The sequence below is a fragment of the Pinus tabuliformis genome, chromosome 7 (genome assembly GCF_031772625.1).
Source record: "Pinus tabuliformis cultivar Carrire ecotype Pingquan chromosome 7, CPIR1, whole genome shotgun sequence".
Taxonomy (NCBI): domain Eukaryota; kingdom Viridiplantae; phylum Streptophyta; class Pinopsida; order Pinales; family Pinaceae; genus Pinus; species Pinus tabuliformis.
In genome coordinates, this window is record NC_142293.1 from 842,775,992 (window position 1) to 842,793,535 (window position 17,544).

Here is a 17,544-nt window from a genome sequence, read left to right on the forward strand (position 1 = left end):
GGGTTTCGCTGCTCCAAACAGGTCATCGTGGAATTTTCACTATAACTTTTTCAATACGAAGTTTTAGAAGCTAAAAAAAAACCATTTGAGAAGAAATCGGTCTGAACCTCGTGTCTGAATTTGAGATCTTGTCTCACTATATTTTTCGGAGATATGATATGAAGAAGTTAGGGTTTTTGCAAGCTCCAGAATTTCATCTCAAATAGGTCATCATGGAATTTTCGCTATAATCTTTGTTCTACGAAGGTTCAGACTCTAAAAGTAAAACCCATTTGAACCGAAATCTTGGCGAAGCTTGTGTCTGAATTTCAGATCTTTTCTCTCTATACTTTCAGAGATATAATCTGAGATATTTAGGGCTTTTGCAGGCTCCTGAATTACATCCTAAATAGGTGACCTTCAGAAAATCGCCATAACTTTCTCTTTGAGAATCAAATTGAAATTTCATAAGAATTTGCAGAAAGATGACGGACTGTAGTTTTCTGTATATTGGTTTCAAGTCCTAAGGTTGAAATAATGACAGGTGGCACTGCGTACATTTTCGCTCTACTGAACCAATCTATAATCAGGTCATTGTGGGAGATTTGACATAACGCTTCCTTATAGAATCCAATCTTGATCAAACTTTCGGGGTTAGAAAGAGGACTTAGAGGGCTACTACAAGACAAAATTTTAGAACTTGGAGATCTGAAATTACAGAGTTACAATTGTTTCAAGATCGAGATCCTAAAATCAATAAAAAGCGAGATAAGGAAGTTTGATGACAAGTATCCGGTAAATTGGATACTATAGATGGAGAAATATTTTGATCTACATGGCATACCACTATTACAAAGGTACATATTGCATCTAATTATTTAGAACCAGATAAAATTTTATGGGATAAAGGGCTTTGTTCTTGTAAACCACTTGTTACATGGTCAATTTTCACGGAGGAAATGATAGCACATTATCAGGATACAAAGAGAAACACCTTCTTTAGCCTATTGATAAATCTCAAACAAAAGTGTTCAATGGCAGAGGACATTGAGGACTTTCAAAACTTGAATATAAGAGAAAATGATATCCTAGAGAAGCAGAAGATTGATGTCTTGATAGCGACTTTAAAGGATAACATTCAACATGAGGTTCGTCATTGGGAACCTGATTCATTGGAGGGGGAAAGAAAAGTGCAAAGAAAAATTATGGAAACAAGGAAGTCTACACCTCACAACTGTAAATATGGAATTATTTTTTCTCCTATCCTTTCGACAACCAACAAGGTTGACACCACAACAATTGGAAGAAAAAAGAGCAAAAGGGCTTTGTTACAATTGTGATAAAAAATACACTAAAGGTCATAAGTTTGCTGAGAAGAAATTATTTTACATAGATTATGAAGAGGAGGAAGAAAAGGATCAAGAAACATCAAAAGAAGAGGATATACACTAGAAACCAACCCTAGAGAAATAAGAAATGAATCTGACCATATCTTGTAATGCATTGGCCAGAATTACCACTCCTCAAACTATCAAGATAGAAGGACATATCAAGAATAAAAATCTTCAAGAAGTGAAAGATCACATCGAGCATCAAGAAATGAATTCGACCGTATCTTGTAATGCATTCAAAGAAATTACCACTCCTCAAACTCTCAAGATAGAGGGACATATCAAGAAGAAAAATATTCAATTAGTGAAAGATCACATGGAGCATCAACAACAAGTTTTCCAAATTTTAAAGGATAACACCACTTTGGTGCAGAATCAAATGAAACAATAAGTAGATCAACATCATAGTGAAAGAATTTTTGATGTAGGTGATTGGGTATTTTTACATCTACATCTCAAGCAAGCAATTTATGAGAAGGAAATGTTGGCAATATTACATACACTTAAGAAATGGCGACCTTAACTAATGGGAAGACACTTCAAGGTAAAAATGGATCATGATAGTCTTAAATACTTTTTAGAACAAATATTATCTTTAGAAAAATAGAAAAAATGGGTCACAAATATGTTGGGCTATGACTTTGAAATCATCTACAAAAAAGGAAAGCAAAATGTTGTTGCAGATGCACTCTTAAGAAAAGATGAGGATGTGGAAGCATTGTTTTTTTCTATTTCTATTATCCAACCAGATTGTATACATGAAGTAAGGGATGAATGGAATAATGACGAAGAAGTGTGGCCACTCATTCAAAAGTTGTAGAATATCCTAATTCAAAGAATATTTCCAGAACATGACGAGGAAGGAAAAATCATATTGGAACCTAGATCAGTCACAGAAACAAGAAATCGACAGCTGCAAAATCGATCAATTTCAGAGTATCTCATCAAATAGAAGAACTTAGCCCTGAAGGTTCCACATGGGAGGAAACGAATTTTATACAGAAGAATCAAGAACTACTTAAGCATTGAGGACAACATTTTTTGAAGGAGAGGGGCATGTTAGGTCCCTATACTACTAGTGTAACCCCTTATTGTTATTAGTACAACCCCCTTATTATATTGTTGTGCCCATGTAGTCCCCATATTGTTATTATTGTGCCCCATAGAAGCCCATTACTGTTATTATTGTGCCCTTACATTATTATTATTATGTCAGCTCTGATGATATTATGAACCCTTAGAGTCCTATATATAGAAAGGAGGTATTGTCATTTTTATCCTCCAAGAATCGTTCATTTGTGTAATGTAAAGGAGGTTGCCCCCTCGAAGAGGGTTATTTCTAAGGCGTTGATCTATCTTTTCTATATTTTTGTGAGTTGGTTTCATAACATTAACACCACATGTTAGCAGAAGGACAAAGTGGTCTTCGCAAAGGGGTAAGCAGTTTCTCGCGCGCCCTAAAGGTGGTAAGAATTCTTTCTAAATTCTACGTGATTACCTTTAGCGGCCGACGTGTAGCACACGGTGGAAAGGGAAAACCACCTTTCGCGCATGCTCTCAATCTGATAACGGTCGTGCACGATTCCACGCAAGATTGCGCAATAGCCGTTGGATCAAGCAGCATTGACCAATTGTGGAGATCGTTTGAGCTAGTTGGCAAGTGAGTGACGCGATAGCCATTGGATCAGATGAAATAGATCAATGGTGGAGATCGGCTAAACTAGTTAGCGATCGGGTGATGCGATAACCATCGGATTGAGGAATGAAATCAACGACAGAGATTTAACAAACTAAGGAGAGCATCAGTATATGTGCAGAGATTTGAAGAATGGCGGAAAGTTAAGTTTTAAGTATGGGTTATGAAATATTTCTATTATATGGGAATTATGATAAAAATAAGTGGGATTAATGTATTATGGGTTAAGCTTGTGTTTTAACCAAAGTCTGAAGACCATGGTATGGTTGACATGCACGGGTAATAAAATCAACCAAAGGGTTGAGTTATAAGGATTAAGAGAGAACCGAATATATTTTCGCTTAAAGACTTAAACTTTGATAAAGTGGGTTTTCATCAAATGTTGTATTTCCACTTATTAGAATTTGGTTATAGAGGGTTTTCACCATTGATATTGGTGTTTATCTTGGGACACACATAGTGTGACATGCAATTGAATTTGCATACTATGGGTATATGCGGCTTAGGCTGCATCATTAGGGTATATGTAGCTTATGCTGGCATCATTTGGTATCAGAGCAGAATAAGGAAATTTTGTGTGTAAGAATTCTTTGAGAAAAATTAAAACAGAGTTATGTTTTGAAGGTGTGTACGCAGGCAAGAGGGGATTAGATTTTAAATCTGACGAACTGTAAGCACACAGAGATAAAGTTTAGCAGAATTTGTAGATGCAGGAAATGGAGAACAATCTATTCAAAGTGCAGGTGAATGGTAGAACCAGATCATGCAGAGGTCTTGGAGGTGAGAAGATTGCAGTGACATAGAGCAAGGAGTGCTCAATTGGTTCCAGAGCAGAGAACTAGAGAGATGCCAAAAAAACATTGAGATCAGAGGAGAGAAGCTTAATGAGGCATGTGTAGCAAGAAGGAGACTTGTTACTACAAAGGTTTTGTTGTAGCTCACAGAAAGATCATAAAGGAAATTCCACAGTGGATGTGGGGAGAATTGCTAAGGGATGAAGAAAGCTGGTAAGAATTTCTGAGTGAAAGAAGAGGTGGTCAGAACCTAGTATTTCATTGTGATTGAAATGCAAGAGGACATTTGTGTTCTTAAAAGGTGAAGATGAGTTGAAGCATAGAAGGAGAAGAGAGAAGTGCTCAAAAGAGGTTCGAGAGAATAGAGAACCAAGTACAGAGGAGAGCTTGGTGAGGTAAGTGGCAGTAGGGAGGACTTGCTATTGTAGAGGCTTCAATGCAGCTCATAGTAGGTGAGTGAGGAACTCATGAATATAGAGAAGAAGATAACTACTAATAGTCATAATAGAGATAACAGAGGTTCTGAGGAAGACCACAACTGAAGAAGAAGGATGCCAAGGCAAATGGCAAGAGAATGAGTCAAGAGGAACATAACAAGGAGATTGCAGAGTTAAAAGAACAACTCAATGTATTAAGGATGATACTAGAGGAAAACAGAAGACAAGGTTGGGTCTTGAGGAAAAAGGCGGTGAAGTGGTCTAAGTTACAGAGAATGCTACAACAGAGGCAATTTTAGTGGTTCATGAACAAACTCAGAGAAGCTGAGTTGGAAATGGAAGTTTTCATTTGTGAAGCAGAACAGGGTGAAGATGAAGACTAGATATCTATGGAATATCTTATGAATTATTATGAGAATTCAAGGCAGCAAGGAGATATGATGATTGAAGCATCAAGTGAGACCATAAGGTCTTATGTTTCTAAAACTGATAGTTTGTGTATGATTGCAGGTATTGCAGGAGAAAAGCAACTTTGTGAAGATGTCTTCAGGATGGATGAAGATCTTGAAGTAAAAGGTGACAAAGAAAATTTCTGAGAAGAGGAAGAATTTGATTGGTTACAGCAGGAAGAATCTATTGAGTTACTTAATGAGAGAAGACAACTATTTAAAGTTGTCATAGAGGATAAAGATCTTATTCTGATGAAGAACAAAGGAATGTTGTGTCAAAGAGGTAATCTAATGAATTTGATTATTTTTATTGATGAAGAAAAAATGCAGGAGAATATTAATGCAGATGATGGGGCAAGGATATCTCTTGAAGAAGGTTTGCAGAGAGGCAACAAGACAAAATGTATTGAAGAAGGGGAGGCGTATTTGTCTCAAGAAAAAGAAAAGACAATCATAGAATTGAAGAAAGAAAAAGGACATCTACTGAAAGATGTTAAGAAAGAAGAAGACTATGCAAAAGATTTAGTAAAGGGAGAAAAGACATCTAATCATTTGTCAATAACAAAGGAAGGTATGGAAAATTGTGTGAAATATTCAAATTCTTCAAATTATACTCCAATTGAAATTATTGAGTTATATGGAAAATTAGACTTTCAAAGAAGGGAGTTGGAAAAGCAGAGGATGTATACTCATGATAAATTGCTGAAAAAGGAAGACAAAGAAATTCTCGTGAATGTCAATCATAAGGAAAAGAGAATGGTAATAAAATTTCAGAAAATTGACATTATAGAAGGAGGAACTCATTATTGTGAACCAAAACAGAGAGATATCATTGAAATAGATGATATGAAGGAGAGTTTAAATCAACATACTGATGTGTTGACAAAGAAATTGAAGGAAGACTCAGAGCAGTATACCGAGATGTTTCCAGAAAGGGAAAAGGTAATGAGGCCTTATACTTTTAATTCTAATAATTGTTTTATGATTACAAGATTTGATGAAAATGAGACAGACATGTTTCAAGTTGAAGAGTCAGTTTTAGAACTGAAGAAGACTAGAAGTTGCCAGGTCAAACATGCTGATGAGGAAAAAGAAAAGCATGAAGATACCATGCTTGGAGAAGATAAATTGATTGTCAGAATCAATCAAGGAAGTAATGGAAAATTACTGAGGGGTGTCAAAGAAGAGGAAGGAAAATATGTTGGAATTGATAAACAACATAGTGATGAATTTGAGGGGAATCAAGTACAAAGGAAATTAGAGGACAATTTACTTTTTGAAAGTAAATTTATAGATATTGAACAAAGGTTGTTTAGAAAGTCACGAGAGGGTAAGGATGAAAGAGCAGTAGTAAGAATGCAACAAATTCAAAGAAAAGACAACAAACAACAGTTTGAAGATGAGTGGACAGAGTACAACAACAAATGGCAAAGTAATTATCAATCAGAAGATAAACTGGACATAGAGATTGAAAGAATAATAAGATTGATGATGAAGGTGGCTCAGAAGAAAGCAACAGTAAGAAGGCGAAGAAGAAACAACAATAGAAATACAGCAGCAGACTGTGAAAGCAAAGATAGTGGAGCAAAGCAACATAAAGTGTGGAAACCTCGAGAACATCAACAAACAACAGTAGCAACCAAAGACAAATTACATAATAGAGTATGGGATCTAGGAAGAGAAAGTTTGGAAGCACATGATCAAGAGATCATGATTATTTTAACCTTGGGAGTATGATGCAGGCTCATTTAGCTCAACAATTTCACTACATTCTAGTTAACTTAGGGGGTCTTGTGTTTTCAAGGAAGTTGGATTCCTATGCATGTAATTATTAATGTTTTGAGTGATTGGAATATGAATTAATTAGATATTGTGAGGATATTTGTAAATGCTCTCGAATGTAGGAGAACATGAGTGATTAGTGGAGATTGAGAGAGTTGGAAATAAATTGTAAATCTTAGATTAGAAAGTGGTGTCGTGATTCGTGGAACTAGAGAGGATTATTAGGGATTAGTGGAATCAAAAGTGGACTTAGAGGATATTCAGGATTTAGTTCAATAGATAAAGGATCTGACCAAAATTGGTTAATAGATCCTTTTGTATAAATGTAAGCCTAAAAGGCATAGAGATGGCAATCAACAGTCAGTCAGTCAGTCAGGTAGTTAGGTAGGGTTTGACTGTAAGCCTACGAGAAGGTAGGGAAAGGCCACTGATATAGAAGATCAGGCCAAGAAGGAATTCACTGTGTAAATTTTTGTTATTTAATACAGATAACTTAATTCTGAGTTTGTTTGATGTGTATTGAGTAAATTAATTATAGATTATGTGTGAACTAGAGTAATTCTGTGTAACAGAGGTTGCAGGTGTGCAGAATCAGAGAAGAAGTGCAGAGAAGAGTGTATCGGTTTTACACATAGACAGTATTGGAGAAACCTTAATGTTACAAGGAAGGTGAAGGAAGCGTAAAGGTGCGAAGGAGTGAAATAACGGAGCTAAAGATCTGGATCAGAACAAGTGAAGATCGTAAGGTAAGAAAAAATACATAGATAGAAAGTCAAATGGGCTATTACACAGTAAGGGACAAAACTTAGCAGTGCACAGGAACCGTTGGATCCATCAAATCAACAGACGAGGTTGTGTATGATAGAAGACTAAGATTAATTCGCGTAAATAAAGTTAAGAAGACGAATGGTGGAGATTAACACCACTTGTTAGTAGAAGGATGGAGCAGCCTTCGCAAAGGAGTAAGCAGTTTCTCGTGTGCCCTAAAGATGGTAAGTGGTCTTTCTAAATTCTACGCAATTACCTTTAGCGGCTGACATGTAGCACACAATGGAAAGAGAAAACCACTTTTCTCACACGCTCTCGATCTAATAATAGTCGTGCACGATTCCACACGAGATTGCGCGATAGTCGTTGGATCAAGCGAGATTGATCAATGGTCGAGATCGTTTAGGTTAGTTGGTGAGCGGGTGACGCGATAGCCATTGGATCGGATGAGACAAATCAATGGTGGAGATCGACTAAACTAGTTAGTGATCGGGTGACGCAATAACCATCGGATTGAGGAATGAGATCAGTGATGGAGATTTAACATGCTAAGGAGAGAATCAGTGTACGTGCAGAGGTTTGAAGAATGGAAAAAAGTTAAGGTTTAAGTATGGGTTATGAAATATTTCTATTATATAGGAATTATAAAAGAAATAAGCGGGATTAATGTATTCTGGGTTAAGTTTGGGTTTTAACCAAAGTTTGAAGACCATGGTATGGTTGACATGCACAGGTAATCAAATCAACTAAAGGGTTGAGTTGTAAGGATTAAGAGAGAACTGAATATATTTCTGCTTAAAGACTTAAACTTTGATAAAGTGGGTATTCATTAGTTCTTGTATTTCCGCTTATTAGAATTTGGTTATAGAGGGTTTTCACCATTTATATTGGTGTTTATCTTGGGACACACATAGTGTGACATGCAATTGAATTTGCATACTGTGGGTATATGCGGCTTAGGCTGCATCATTGGGGTGTATTCATCTTAGGCTGACATCAAGATTTTTAGATCAATCCTACACCTCTCGGAGAGAGGAATCCAAGAAAAATATTAGTTATCATAAATAAGATGACCCATGTGGAGTTTGGCCCTAGTTGCCAACTTTAACACTCCCATATCTAGAGCACCATATCGCAAGGGTGTTCCAGAACTAACTAAACTTAAAATGCAACTGCAAGATTTACTAGATAAGAAATACATTCATCCAAGCGTGTCGCCTTGGGGAGCTCCAGTGCTTTTCATCAGAAATAAGAATGACACCTTGAGATTGTGTATTGACTATAAACAATTAAATAAGCTAACAGTAAAAAATAAATACCCCTTACCCCACATTGACAATTTATTTAATCAAGTAAAGGGGGAAAATGTATTTTCTAAGATTGACCTACAATTTGGTTACCATTATATAAGAATAAAGGAGGAGGGTATATATAAAACAACCTTTAGAACTCACTATGGGCATTATGAATTTGTGGTTTTTCCCTTTGGATTAACCAATGCTCCAATGGCATTCATGCGTCTCATGAACAACATATTCCACCAATACCTAGGCAAATTTTTGTTGATTTTTATAGATGGAATTATTGTCTACTCAAGAAATATGGAGGAGGAGAACAAAAAGCATTTGGAAATTGTTTTGCATACCTTGAGGGAGCATCAAATATATGCGAAATACAGTAAACGTGAATTTTTCAAAGAAGAAATTTGATACTTAGGGCATGTTATTATTAAAGATGGGATAGACGTAGACCCAGAGAAGATACAAACTATAATGGAATGGATTGTGCCTAAGGATGTGGTTGAAATAAGGCCATTTATGGGTTTGGCTGGATATTATAGGTAGATTATTGAAGGATTTTTGAAACTAGCCTACCCCATTACCTCTCTGCAAAAGAAGGGAATAACTTTCAAGTGGATAATTGAGTATTAAAACAACTTTGACCAATTAAAACACTTAACTATCACTGCCGCATTTTAAGAATCACTAACCCAGATAAAGAATTTATTGTTTGTACATATGCCTATAGGGAGGACGTAGGGGAAGTACTAATGCAAGAGAGAAAATTTATAGCCTATGAGTCCTGAAAACTAAAAGAACATGAATAGAAATATTCGTCTTATGATTTAGAGTTAACAGTTGTAATCCATGCCTTAAAAATGTGGCGACATTATTTTGTTGTAAAAATATTCATATTGGTGACAAATCAAAACAACTTAACTAATTATTTTTAAGGATCCTACTTTAAATGCTCGGTGGGCACACTGGGTTGCTTTTCTAAGTGAGTTAGAATTTGAGATTAAACATTTGAAAGGGAGGGAAAATTGTGTGGCAAATGCCTTGAGCAGAAAAGTGAATTGTGTTGATGAGATTTTGTCTAGTGAAGTGGAAACTATTTGTAAAGAACAAATTAAATAAGCTACTAAAAAAGATCCTGAGTATCAATTCTTGTGGTAGCATGCAAAATATCCAAATAATAGTGAATGAAAACTTGGATACGAGTTAAATGCAAACAACATGTTTATTTATCAGAGCAGAATGTATGTTCCCAATCAAGTAAGTATGAAATAATTAATCTTAAATGAATACCATAAAATTTCTTATGCATCCCATCCAGGCTATTAGAAGTTGATCACTCCTTTAAGAAAGGAATACTTCCTTCCAGGCATGAAGAAAGAAGTGGTTGAATATCTAATTAAATGTTTAGAATGTCAACAGCTGAAGACTAAACACTAGCATCCAGCCAGATTGCTTCCCCCATTACCCATTCTAAAATGTAAATGGGAGATTATCATGCTTGATTTCATTACTGGCCTACCTAATGCCAAGAAACAAAATGATTCAATAATGGTACTGGTGGAAAAATTGAGTAAGTTTACACATTTTATTCCACTACAATCTACTTATAAAACAATTTAAATTGCTAAATATATTTATGAAAGAGGTTTAAGGTTGCATGGAATACCAAAAGTGGTAATCTTTGATAGAGATGTCAACTTTACATCTACATTTTGGAAAGCTCTATTTGATGGACTAGGTATTGAAATACATTTTAGTAATGTATATCACCCTCAAATAGATGGGTAGACTAAGCGAGTGAATCAAGTGCTCGAAGAAATGTTAATAATGTATGTGATGTACTAGCAGACTAATTGAGAACATCATATCCACTTGGTGGAGTTTTCCTACAATAATAACTACCACAACTCCTTAAGAATGAGTCCATTTGAAGTTTTGTATGGGTGTATGTGTAGAACAACTATTAATTGGAGTGGGTCGAAGGACAAATTGATGCTAGGACCCAATATGTTGAAGGAAATTGAAGAAGTGAAGAAAGTAAGGAAAAAATTTAAAGTTGCCCAAGGCGAAAATGTATGCTGATAAAAATTGTAGCTATTGAGAATTTCAAGTAGGGTACCACATGTATGTAAGGGTAAAATCTAAGAAGAATACTTTGTATTAGGGAGGTTGTGCCAGCTAGCCCCCCGATTTTGTGGTTCTTTCCAAATTTTAGCCCAAATTGGGCTTGTTGCTTATCATCTAGCCTCGTTTAACCACATACAGGTTCATAACGTATTTCATGTTTCATTGTTGAAAATGTTTATTTATGATCCTAGACATATCATTGATTGGTAGGATATATATGTAACTAATTTATAAAATGCATATATATGTGTGTGTGCGTGTGTGTGTGTATGTGTGTGTGTTTTATTAAAATGTTAGAAACAAATACAAACAATGATTTAACGGTTGTGGATAGAGATCGATCTGGACAAAGAGTTTCTAGTCGAACCCCTATGCATCCTACATTAGAGAGAATTAATTTTGCGGAAGCGAATTAGCACCCAGTTTAAAGTGAATTGGAGGCACTTTAGCCCACAAGCGGATACCTGGGAGGATGACTAGTTCATTCAAGGAGCCTACCCAAACCTATTTTGAAGATTTGGAAACACCGGGATGATGTTTCGCTCAAGGGGGGGGGGAGACGTAATATCCCCTGGTAACCTCGTAAACATTGATTTGATATAGTTAAAAGAATATTTCTTTAACTGTGGGATGAGAAGACTAGATTATAAGTCGACATACATGGTTATATATATTTTTATTTTACTTTATTTGCATAATGTTTTTGTGTCGACCATGATTGGAAAGAAATTCTAGAGAAAGCTCACACCCAGTTAGTTGGATAGTTATGGATGAGGTAGTTACCTAGCCAATATCTTCCACTAGAAATAAGAAAATCCATTAAAAAGGGCTAAGAGGGTATTGGGAACCCGAGGCAAGAGGAGAGAGAGGATAGAAGGATAAAAGAAATGATAAATTTGAAAAGACTTGAGCAGTAATAGGCTCTAGAGTTGGTTGGTTGGCAGAGTCTGTTTGAAGCTTGGATGCTCATACTTTTAATTGTGGCTAATACTAATTCTGATTAGATAGCCTCTTGGTAGGACATTCTTGTGATTTATACTATCCTGGAAAATACTATAGGTGTGAAGCAAGCTCGAAGGGACATGCGATGTTAGAGACTAATTTGAAGGTTGGATGGAGCATTGTTTTCCTAGTGGTTTGTAGCCTATCGAGACAAGTAGAGATTCAGATAAGTGTTAAACAAATAATATTGTATTTATCCTTTATATTATGGAATGGTAATATGCTATTGTTTAAAAGAAAATGTTTTTGTCATGGCGAGTAAAAGGGTTTTTTGGAAACCAAGAAGTTAATAGGTTGGTAAATAATAGAAATATTTATGTTTTGATTGTTAAACAATAGAAATATTTATGTTTTGTTTGTTAAACAATAGAGATATTTATGTTATGTTGTTAAACATTAGATATATTTATGTTTGTTCAACAATAGATATATTTATATGTGACCGACATAGTAGGAATCAGAATGGGTAAGATACCTTGAGATTTATAAACTAAGTGGGTGCTCTGAGAGGAGATGGGTTAGTTTTCCTGGCTCAATTGCTGGAAAATAAACAACTTCGTAATCAATCCCATTCCTTCAGGTCCAAACCAAAGAGTCAAATAAAGGAATGGAAAATAAGATGGGAACAAGATGTTGTAGACCAGCCTTGAGTTGTAGAACTTATTTCTTAAAAAAAATAGCTGAATAGAGTATTGGAAGGGGATTGGGTTAGGATGTAGGTCAAGCCAGGGAGTTGGAAACTCGAAAAGAGTCCCTAAGCCACCTAGAGTTAAGTATATAAACTTGTGTAATTTACAAAGCGTAAGAAACAAATAAAAATGGAGTTCAAGTCTTGATTAAAAGATAGGATGGTAACCCTGTGTATGCAACTTTTAAGAGATGAACATTTTTCATAAATAGTAAACTATAAGCCAAGAAAACCTTTTAATAGGTTAAGAAAGAATCAGATATATTACGATAAAGAAAATATTAAAATTGACCATAAATTATACATGTGGAATCGAATTCACATTCCAATAAGTGTAAACCATTTTAAAGAGGAAAATAAGGCATGTGAGTACCAGGATGTTTACATAAAATACACGACCCAAGCATAGAAGTTGAAGCTACAACTTATAGTTTGAATAACTATCACAACTATTTTAAAATTAACAGAAGAGTTCCAATATACTTATGCTAGTTTTCTATAGTGATATCTAGAGACTCTTTGATAAAATCAAATTTTTAAATATCATAACATGATCTATTATAATAGGAAAAACAACTACTCATGGGATCATGCCCTAACAAGTGACCCTTCTAACATACATAACTAAGTCTACAACTAGGGCCTGATAGAATTATTTGTCCCCCTTAATTCATCTTGGAGCTTTCGAAAATACATAACATATAACAAAAAACTATCCTAACCCAATTTTGGGCTTTTCTTAAGAGAAACTAAGGCTGTAAGTTTCTCACCTTAAATTAGGACCAGCGAAATAAACCACACCTAGCACAAATGAGAAGGACTCGGTCACTATCTAGATATCCAAACCCAAGCAAGGATGGACAGGTATAGAATCTTGAAGAGACTTACCCGCAACACAATGGGAAAAAATACACCCAGTGGTAAGTTACAAATGATGAAGTAATCAAAAGACAAACACAGGGTGAATAACAAAACCCACCTAGTATATATAACTTTCTCGGGAGGGAACCCCAAGAGGAAACATGAGTCTAGGAACAAAAAATCCATAAATGAGCAGTGTTTTTAGAAAAAAGAAGCGAAAATCCAAACGACCATGTGGAGAGTTGACACCTATACAAGGGTTTTGGGAATTTGTGTATCCCTTTGGATATGAGGCCGAGAAGAAACACGCGTGCAATAGTAAAAATCTTGACTGAGGGTTTGGAACCAAATAGGAAAAGAACATATAAACAAAAAAAAATCAAAACGAAGAAACCCTCAGTGAAATGGTCACAAATAACCTACTAGATAACTCTGAGTAAAATTATTCCTCGCCTATATGATCTCGGTCTGTGGAATACCAGGGTAGAGGTGTCGAATATGACATTTTCTAAGGCTTGAAACCCTCATTGGTAGCAATGAGCAATAAAACAACCAGATAGGCATGCAAATGAATCCTGACAATGAGAAGAGGGTTGGTTACTTTCTCTCTAACCTCTTCAGGTAATCATCATTGTCAAATGATCATTCATCTAGTGAGTCACGTATCTGGTGGTAGATCTCGGGGTGGAAATTTTTTAATACACGGTCTAGATAAACAATCTAGAGTGTTCAAGAACTAGCTCGACAACAATAACAAGGCGCATTAAACACAATTTATTGATACACGCACCATAATCCTAACCATATCTTATGTTTAGTTTAAGTACGAGACCTAATACTCGATGACTCAACTTAAAGATTAAGCTTATGATAGTTTGATAAGTTTAATGTATAAGTTCTTCAGTGAAAAAAAATAAGCTTAATGTATATTAATTAATGTATTATAACAAAAAAACTAGGATCCTATCCTATGGTATGTAATATCAAACATTAATAATAATTTTTTTTTACTTCTTGACATTTAATTACTAATCTCTAAATTACATTGGTGAGTTTCCTTTAGAGGTATGTGACATTGACCTGTGCCAATAGTTCTAAGTAGCGAGTTTGTTGAGTTAGTCCCACACTAGTTTTGATAAGGGACAATTTGAGAAATAGATGGAGGACTAATTAGGCTTCTTGGAAGCATAAGGCACAACAATTATCCAATGATTCAAAAAACCCCTATAAACACCTTCTAGACAATTGATCCATTTGAAACTTAATTGACTTTGTGATTCAATCCTATATAAATGGGGGTTCATGTATTTTGCATGGATAAATTTTATCGAAAACCCTTCTCCAAGTATAATTATAATATTGTAAATATTTCATGATTTAAATAAAAACTATATTTTATGTTATGAAATAAATAAAGAAAACATAAATCATATATCTATTTCAATCTCTTAAGTTTCATTAAGAAACAAAGCTTTCTATATATCTATTTTATTCTATATTTATTAAATTTAAAAAAGAATTAAATCTCATTAAAATGCAAACTCTTTTTAAAATGGATTATCTTATAATGTAAAAGACCCAAAAATATTTCAATTGTCAAAATAACTCAACCTTTATTTTCAATAATAAAATGAATTAATTTTAAAAAAATCCCTATAATCTAAATGGTTATAATTTATATTTAAAAAAAAATAATATTTTAATTTATTATTAAACCATTTTTATTTTCGAAAACACAAATTCATATTTTTAAAAATTTAAAAATTATAATTAAATTTGCACTCAAGAAAGAGAAAATATAACTACATGTTATGTTATAATAAGAATGATAACACATAGCTTTGCCAAATTTTGACTAAAAAATACATGGAGTGGCTTGTGTTATGTTATAATAAGAATGATAACACATAGCTTTTTCAAATTTGGACTAAAACTGTAAGGCCTCTGAGCTGCGGTACGACGGACGTCGGGCGGGCGATCGTGCACGGGGGCGCACGGGCGCGCTGAACGGGCGACTTGCGACGTTGTGTGACGAGTTTATGACAGAAATGCGACAATAAAGTGCGACGAAAGGAGACACTTAGAAATCGACTAAGTGTTGAATGCTATGTATACCACGACTTGGAGAGCTCACAGGCCGACTTGTAAAGAGGCATTGTGGGTGCGTATTAGTGGGTTTAGGGGGTCGGCCATGGGGCTGCACACCCCCATGTAGACCTACGTTGAGATGGATATAAACACATGGAGCTTGGAGCTCATTTTCTCACCAACCAAACACAACGAGCTCTCTCATCTACGCATAAAGGATAATTCTTTTACTTGGTTGCGAAACACAAACCAAGTATGTTAATGTTGGAGTAGGCATAGTCCACGAATGTTAGTATTGTTAAAAAGAAAGCGTTCGGTGGTGCCGCACCTCGCTACAAGCGGTTGGAAGACTACCGCAAGTGTAGGGGCGTGACAGTTGGTATCAGAGCTCGGTCAGAGCTGGTGAGCAAAGGTTGCTCATGGAAGTGATAAGAGTACTTGCAGGTGAAGGAAGTCGTTTCACACGAAGTGGAACAAGGGTTGGTTCAGGTTGCAGGATACTCGGTGGAATTGTTGAATGCTCGAGACTAGATCGCAAAGGAAGAAGAAGCTGGTCGAAATGGCAGCTGGGTCTCAGGCTGGGTCTAGTCATGATGAGAAGGATACTACTATTGGGTTCATTGAAAAGGTGGTGGAAAAAATAGAGAGTATGGAGATTTCTTTGAAAGAAGAACTCGATGAACTCCGAACACAGAACGATGAGCTCAAGACACAGTATGAGTACACTGATCTTAGGTGTGCACAACTTGAACTAAGGGTCAAAGAGGTTGAAAAATCAAGGGATCAAGGTCTTGCAGAGATCGTGAACTTGAAGAAGACTCTTGAAGATACAAAGAATGAGCTTGTGGTTGTGAAGAAGGTCGTGGGGCATAACTCAGGTGAAGGAGTGCCTCATATGAAGGTCAAAGAACCAGAGTCTTATGATGGTACAAGGAAGGCAAAAACTCTTGGCAACTTCTTGTGGGACATGGAGCAGTACTTGGAGTGGTTGAACCTGGTTGATGGTGAAACACAAGTCAAGGTGGCTACTCAATTCCTAACAAAGGATGCTAAGATGTGGTGGCAAAGGAGGGTGGATCAGATTGTCAATGGTAGTGCTGATGACATCACTTCGTGGAGTGACTTGAAGGAGGCTTTGCAGACCCACTTTAGTCCTCAAGACGATACATGGGAAGAAAGGACAAAGATCAAATACATAAATCAAACCGGAAGCCTACAAGAATATCAGCAAGAGTATTCAAGTGCAGCTTTGGAACTCCCTGACATGGCGGAGAAAGACAAGGTGTTCAACTTCATTATGGGATTGAAGCCTTGGGCACGCAATGAGGTAAGGAGGCAGAAGATTAGAACACTTGAAGAAGCTTTTGCTGTGGTTGATAGGTTGGTGGATCACTTTGATGAGACTTTTGATGACAAGAAGAAGAAGTCCGAAAATCCAAAAGAGAAGAAGGATGATGGTGCTTCGAAAGCAGATGATGGTTCGAAGACAAAGAAGCCTTTGAAGTGTTGGATATGTGCAGGACCACACATGGTGAAGAATTGTCCCTCTAAACCGAAGGTGGCTGCTGTGGCACAATCCGAGGAAAAGAATGATGATGCTTCTGTGGGGATGATGCAGATACTTGGTGCTTCTGCTACTACAGAAGTAGTCTCTAAGAGAGACCCAGAAAGAAACAAGTTAGAGTATGTTCGAATGAAGGTTGGAGGTACTAGTTTACTCACTATGGTGGATAGTGGGGCTTCTCACAACTTCATGGGAGAAGATACTGCAAGAAGAATTGGGCTGAAGTTTGTACCGGCAAAGGCACAAATGAAGACAGGGAATTCTCCTCCTATGGACATTCTTGGTATAGCTGAGAAGGTGGACACTACACTTGGTGAATGGACCAGAAAGGTGGACTTCACTATAGTGCGGATTGATGACTACGAAGCTGTATTGGGGATGGAGTTTATGAAACAATTCGATGCTATGATTGTACCACATTTGAAGAAGCTCTAAATTTATGATGGAAGGGAAGATGTGCCCATCGGTGTGCCTACCATTAGTGCAACGAGACCTGATTGTAAAGTAGGAGCAATGCAAATGGAAGATAAGGAGAAGGTGAACAAGTGGTTGTCCACTGTTGAGGCAAAGCTTGTGGAGCAGTCATTGGTCATTAGATCACTCTCAGATAGCATCTTGGA